This window comes from Arabidopsis thaliana, chromosome 5, assembly GCF_000001735.4.
Source record: "Arabidopsis thaliana chromosome 5, partial sequence".
Taxonomy (NCBI): Eukaryota; Viridiplantae; Streptophyta; class Magnoliopsida; order Brassicales; family Brassicaceae; genus Arabidopsis; species Arabidopsis thaliana.
In genome coordinates this window covers 11,203,440-11,211,026 of record NC_003076.8, presented here as the reverse complement: position 1 = coordinate 11,211,026, position 7,587 = coordinate 11,203,440, and the positions used below count along the sequence as shown (strand labels likewise).

Genomic DNA, 7,587 nt, shown 5'->3' with positions numbered 1-7,587 from the left:
TTTTTGTGTTTTTTGTGTGTGGGGGGGGGGAGGGGGGAAGAAAGAGGGAGAGGAGAGAGGGAAGGGAGGGANAGGAGGGGGGGGGANGGNGNNNATTTNNTTTTTNANNAAAAATCAGCAGGGGAAACAACGGCCGAGAGAACTCGATGTCGGTTGGCGGGGGGGCACATTCAAAGATTTAAAAGAGGTAACCAAGAATAAGTAGGAGAAAAGAGGAGGAGTACCTATCAGAGGAACTGAAATAAATGTGGGCTGGGAAGGAGGTCCAAACCATTCGTCTTTGAAGCGCGAGGGTGTCGAACGACAGGGTGTGGGGTGGCGATCNCCAATTATACTCTGCAGCTCTCATCTGCGTGTGAATCGACACTGCCATGATTTTCCTGCAAACTTGTCTCAACCAAGTAGATACTCTCCTCAGGCAGAAAATCATTGATAGGAATGTCGTCTTCAACCTTGATCCTTAACAAATGATCAGCAACTCCATTCTCAATCCCTTTCCTATCCCGTACTTCGATGTCAAACTCTTGAAGAAGAAGAATCCATCGTAGTAATCTTGGCTTAGCATCCTTTTTCTGCATAAGGTACTTGAGTGCTGAATGATCTGTATGCACAATTACCTTTGAACTAACCAGATAAGAGCGAAACTTCTCAAAAGCAAAAACCACTACTAACAATTCTTTCTCTGTTGTCGCATAATTCCTTTGTGCATCATCAAGTGTTCTACTTGCATAGTGGATATCATGTAGTTTATTGCCTTTCCTTTGTCCCAAAACTGCTCCAACCGCATAATCACTTGCATCACACATGATCTCAAAAGGTAAATTCCAGTTTGGAGGTTGAACTATTGGAGCACTCACTAAGGCATTCTTAATCTGATTAAAAGCAGCATTACACTCAGAATTGAAGTCAAACTTCATATCCTTACAAAGCAAAGTTGTTAGTGGCCTGGCAATTGGAATTGAATCCCTTGACGACCCTCCTTGTAAATCCAGGCATGTCCAAGAAAACCCCTCCACTGATTTCATGCTATCTGGTGCCTGTAGACTTGTCATAACCTCATTTTGGCTTTATCAACCGAAATACCAGCACCTGAAACTTGTGACCAAGAACTATACCTTCCTAAACCAAGAAATGACACTTCTCCCAATTAAGAACCAAATTCTTCTCTTCACATCTAGCTAGAACTTTGCAAAGGTTCTCCAAGCATGCTTCAAATGAAGACCCATAAACAGAAAAGTCATCCATAAAGACTTCCATGAAATTGTCAATCATGTCTGTGAAGATCGACATCATACATCTGTGAAATGTCGCACGAGCATTACAAAGACCAAACGGCATTCTGTGATAGGCAAAAGTACCATAGGGACACGTGAATGTGGTCTTCTCCTGATCATCTGGATGGATTGGTATTTGAAAGAATCCAGAGTACCCATCAAGAAAGCAGTATTACTTGTGATTAGCTAACCTTTCCAGCATTTGATCAATGAATGGTAGAGGAAAATGATCCTTCCTTGTTGCAGCGTTCAGCTTCCTGTAGTCAATACACATCATGTGGGCGGTAACAGTTCGTGTAGGAATCAGCTCATTCTTGTCATTCTTAACCACTGTAACACCTCCTTTCTTAGGAACCATATGCACTGGACTAACCCAATCACTATCTGAAATAGGATAGATGATACCAGCTTCCAACAATTTCATGATCTCCTTCTTAACAGCATCATTGAGATTCGGGTTTAGTCTCCTCTGATGCTCAACTAAGGGCTTAGACTCATCCTTGAGGTGAATCCTATGCATACACAACTCTAGAGAGATACCTGTAATATCATCAAGAGAATAGCCAAGAGCTTTGCGATACTTGCGCAGCTTGCTTAGCAATAAAGTGAGCTCTGCCTTGTTTAAAGAAGCATTAACAATGACAGGGTAAGTAGAGTTTTCAACAAGAAATGCGTACCTTAGCCCTGCTGGAAGCGGTTTTAGATCAATTTTAGGAGTTTTTTCTGGGCTTTAATCGCTAATTGTTGCTGCTTGGGAAGATGTGCCAATTAACTCCTCTTGAGCAACCATTTGCATCACATGCTCAGTCCTATCCAGCAGCTTACTATACCTGTTGGGAAGTTTGTCAATTGAGGGAATTAGAGCATGCTTCAACGGATCAACAGGTGTCATCTTCATGAGAAATTCGTCAGCCAGAGAAGAGATAGTATCCACATAGAAAGTCTGCCCATCGATGGTAGGCTTCTTAACCACCTTATTCATGTCAAACTGCATTCTAAGATCACTTACATTCAATCCTATGCTGCCCTTCCTTACATCAATAATGGCACCAGTTGTGGCTAAGAAAGGTCTTCCTAAGATTAGAGGATCTTTAGGTTCTTTCTCATAAGATAAAACCACAAAATCTGTAGGAATGTAGCTGGTACCGACTTATACAGGGACATCGCATAGGATACCATCGGGTCTACGGACAGATCGATCGACAAGAACAAGAGTGATTTGCGTAGGTTCTAAATTTGTCAAACCAAGCCTAAGCGCAACTGAACGTGGCATTAAGTTGACACTAGAACCAAGATCGCACAAGCATTAATCAAAACTCTCGTAAAGATACCACAATTGAGAACAAAGCTACCTGGATCTGGAAGTTTCTGTGGAATCTTGTTCTGAATAATGTCGTTAACCTGTGTAGACATCGTCATGACAGCTTTCTCAGTAAGCATATCCTTAGTAACCATCCTCTTCACAAATTGTCTGATCATAGGAGAAGACTTCACAACATCTATAAGTGGCATCTCTACAATCAACTTATCCATCATATCTTTGCATCTAGCATCCTCAAGCTCATGTTTGGACTTCCTAGGACTCTTGGGAAAAGGAACCTTGGGTTTGGTTACCTTTGCTGCAGCTGAAATTGGGTTTTGGCGAATTCCCAGGTTTGGGCAGGGTTGGTGTCGATCGACACCTTGTTGGTGTCGGTCGACACTGTCGCGTTCTGTAGTGTCTGTCATAGCTGGTGTCGATCGACACGATGCTGTGTCAGTAGACACTGGTGTCTGGTCTGCAAAAACTGCAACATCATTTTCTTCCAAATTAACGATTTTGGCTGCAGGAAGTTCTCGTTGCAGCACTGGATTTAGCTGTTTTCCACTCCTTAACTCAATAGCACGAACATCTTCTTTGTTTGTAGTCAATTGCTTGATCCGATTGTTCAATATTTGAATCTTCCTATTCATATCGTCGGATAATGCAACCAGTTTGTGATCAAAATCTGTTGTTTGCTTCTCTTGACCTTTGAGAATCTGTTCGAGAAGAGATTCAATCTTCCTAGTGGTCTCGGGTGGAGGGTGAATTTGGGTTGAAGAAGCATGATTCTGAATGAAGCTTTTAGTTTGCTGAACCGGTTTCTGATGTATAGATTGTTGATTGAAGCTCATGTATCTCTGTTGATCCATCTTCTCTGAAGTAGCTAAACTTTCAACTTGTGCAACATACTGAACTTGCGTTTTCCTTGCAATGTCAACGCTTTTGGTACTAATGCTGGAAGCTAAGCTATCAATCAACATTGTTGCATCTTCTGGATATCTTGACATGAAATTCCCATTACTAGCTGCATCCAAAGCCATCTGATAATGCCAATCAACTCCTCTGAAGAAGATACCTAACAGCTGAACCTCACTGAAACCATGATGCGGACAATCTCTCTGATATCCTCTGAATCTGATCCAAACGGCTTTAAATGCTTCAGTTGCTTCTTGAGAGAAGGTAGAGATCTTCATTCTCAGCTCCTCAGACCTTGCATCATTATAAAAGTTATTGAGAAAAGCAACCTTTATTTCTTTCCAAGTTGTCAAAGATCCAGGCTTCAACTGCTTAAGCCAAGAAGATGCTTTCCCAACAAGAGAATATGGGAAGAGCTTGCAGGGAAGATAGTCATAAGAAACACCTTCTGCCTTATTGCTAGAAATCAAGTCTTCAAACCGCTCAATATGATCCATAGGATGTTCTTGGGAAAGACCATGGAAAGGATGCATGCTCACAAGAGTATATAATGTAGGGTTTATCTCGAAATCGCTTCTTTCGAAGGTAGGTGGTTGGATTGTAGACCGATTGGAATAGAATAGATCCAGTCTGTTGTAGTCACCAAGAGTCATCCGTCGTCCATCTGCTCTGATTTCTTCTTGGTGTCGATCGACACCCTCGGCGATTTATAGTATCAGGTTTCCCTGTTCATCTATTTTCTGACCCTCTTCGTTGTATGCCTGACCAGCTCTGTCGCGTAACACTCCAGCAGCATCAGGTATTACTATCAGCATCTTGAGTTGCGTTTGAATTCCTTAAACTCTTGAAACACAAGAAGAAAAAGAAATAAAAACGCGTAAGTAACAAAAGAAAAGAAAAGCTTAGACTAAATTCTACACCTAATCTAATGGTGAATCGAAGAGAACTTTGGCAACGGCGCCAAATTTGATATGAGTCAAATTACCCTAATGACTACTCTCTCAAAGAAAGAGGTTGTTATAGCACTTAGGGATCGAATTCCACAAAGTTCTCGGATCACACAATAGATTAACAGTTTTGAATAAAGCTAAACAGAAAATATTATAAAAGTAAAAGACAAGAAAGCAATTAAAATTGGTTGTAGATTCAGATGATTAAGACGTCAGGTTTAGGGAAATTCTCAGGAGATATCAGAATAGTAGATTTAGCAGTAAATTGGGATTATTATCGAACCATTCTAGAACACAAATCACTAATATAAAGTAACCGGTAGTGTTCCGTGAAACTCACTATGCTTAATAGTATTGATCTCAACTCTCTTGTAAGTCCCTAGAACTAAGAAAGCATTATAATCATGTTTGATAAGTTTATTTAAGTAATGGACGCTAACACGCATCTAAATACTAGGCTCATCTAAGATAGTTCCAGTATTAGATACCTATGGTGGGGCATACCTAATAACCTAAAATCAAGTTCTAGCTACTTACTCTAAAACTAGCATTAAGAACAATCCAAGATGAAGAATTCTAAATATATTATCCTAACAGGGTTTTCTATCTACAAATTCATCCAAATCCCTAATGAGAATCCCTATACCCAACAAGAGAACTACTCAAGCATGATCATAGAAGAACAAAACATGACTGAATAAGAAATCAATAATGAAATTAAGAAGAGAAAAGTGTATAGAAAGATCTTCTCTAAAGAGAGTCTCCACAGGGTTTTGCTCCCAAGAATAAAAGAGATAATAAGAGTTAGGTCTAAACAATGACGTTTAAAACGATATATATATGACCTAAAACGTGCAGGGACTTCTTTAGAAATAGGAGAAAGTTCTGGGCCGAATTTGGAAATCTTCCAAACATCAATAAGTTGCGCAATTCAATTGCCGTCAGATATTGGTGTCGCTCGACACCAGGGTTTGTGTCAATCGAGACCTACGTTAATTTTCGTCTCCGGATTGCTGCCGCAGCTTAAGTTGTCTGTTTTGCTCCAGAATGCTCCATAATCTCCAAATGCATTCCATACATGTAAAGACCTGAAAAGGACTAGAAAAGACTCTAGAAATAACAAATAGACTCTAAAACCTATACCTAAATCATAGCAAAAACCAGTAAAAATAGGGTTATATCACTGTGTTTTTGTTTCATACTCAAATATGTTGTTTGCTTCATCCAATATGTCTGAGTAATCTGCTTGTTAGGAATAGGGTTTCTCATTAGGGATTCATATGGTTTAGTAGATTGCCCCTTTTGCTAGGTTTTCTGTAGAATTCTTCATCTTTAATTATGCTTAATGCTAGATCTAGAGTAATTAACTAGATCTTGAATCTAGACAATAGATATGCCCGCCATAGGTATCTGTAGTTGAATCTATTATTTGATGAGCTTGGTATTTAGGTGCGTAATAAGAATCGGCCTAGCTACTAAGGTGAACAATCGAACTCGTTAAGAATGCATATTGATATGTCTATAATTTGCATGATTTAGGCATTCATTCTTCACCACTTTGTCATTGTTTCATCCACAAATCATCTCATTAGGAGTCGTTTCAGTGTGTTTTACATACTTAGGACGATTTTGCATCAGGATTGCATGTGCATGGCATATTTGGTTGTTTTCAGGTACTTTGGATGCTTTTGGAGTTCAAACAGAGGAAAAACAGAACATGAAGTCGGAATGCCCAATGACGCCTTCAGCAAAAGTACTCTATCGCAGCCTCGGAGCCCTGCCAGGGCAAATCACTCTATCGCAACCCCGGAGAAGCAAGCAGCTCAGTTTCACTCAATCGCGAAGCCGGAGGAATCACCCCATCAGGACCACTCGATCACCACTCGACCACCAAGAAGCCTATCTGCTCGTTCTGCACTCAACCAGACAAGCTAAGAACAAAGAAGAGAAAAGAAGCCGAAGAAACCACTCGATCACCACCTCATGACATCCACTCGATCGCACTCGACACAGGGTCGCTAGATCATTCAATCTCGAGTTCACTACATCTCACTCGATCGCAAAACAGAACCCCTGAAGCCCAGTTTGATCAATGACATACTCGATCACTAGGAAGCTCATTTCAGCCCGTCAGATGCCAATGACACATTCGGTCGCAGGATCATGACGTGAAGATTTGCTATATATTTAGTTTCCTTATTTGTTTCATTTTTCGCTTATATAAACTGCCTCTTAGGGTTTTCCCTAGGGCATCCGCTATTATCCATTATTATCTCGCTTTTACATTTTTGCAACTTTGATAGACGCAGTGTTTCTCTTGCGACTTTGTATTTTCACTTTCAAGTATTTGTTATTCAGTTTTCGTTTAAGTCTTTCGTCATTTCTGTTATCATGTTTTCAATTGTTGCTTTGCTATTGTCTTTGATTATGTCCGAGTAGTGAACTGTATTTCTGAGGATGGGATAGAATAGTTGTGGTTTACTTGGTCGTTTTAGGTGGTTGAGTTTAGAATACTAGAATCCCTTCTAGATTAGTTGCGCTTATTGCTTGTTTCACTGGCTAATCTGGAGTATGAGTCCAGACGTCCAGCGCTCAGAAGGCGTTTAATGGGCGTTGGATCCTATTAATTCTAGAGATATCTGACTCTACCCCAAGGGATTGGCTGAAGAGAGGGTATTAACTTTAACATGTTGATTCGATAATGCCTGCTTAGTTAGAGATCGCTAAAGAGATTTAGGTCAGTGTCTAGCTTTGCTTGAGGATTTCTATCACGGGAGTGAATTAATCTGTTGTTGAACTTGTTGTCTAGGGATAGCTTCTGTGAAGTTTTGTCAACCGCCTGAATAGATCAAGTAGACCACGCTATACGATTACCCCATCCTTAGGAATCGTTTATCCATTTGATTGCCTGTTATCATTTCTGCTTTGTCATTCACTTGCCTGCTATTTACTGTTAGAACCTTGCATCTCTCTGCTAGGCTTTGCTTACATCTTTATTGAAGCATATCTCACTATGTTTGCAGCACATGGTATTGGATTGCCTCCATAAAATACTACAGCTACAGGTTAGTGTTTTAGTATTAATTGAGTTTGATTTCCGAGTAGCAGTAGGGCTCTGTGACCAGCCCAGAGCTTGATTCTATAT

At 40.3% G+C, this 7,587-nt stretch overlaps 1 pseudogene across 1 annotated transcript; it reads right to left on the bottom strand.

The window, feature by feature from the left end:
- Window positions 1–428: 428 nt before the first annotated feature.
- AT5G29565 lies at window positions 429–4,235 on the bottom strand (annotated as a pseudogene; the record flags this gene model as incomplete). Its single annotated transcript has 1 exon — window positions 429–4,235.
- Between the last annotated feature and the right edge of the window lie 3,352 nt (window positions 4,236–7,587).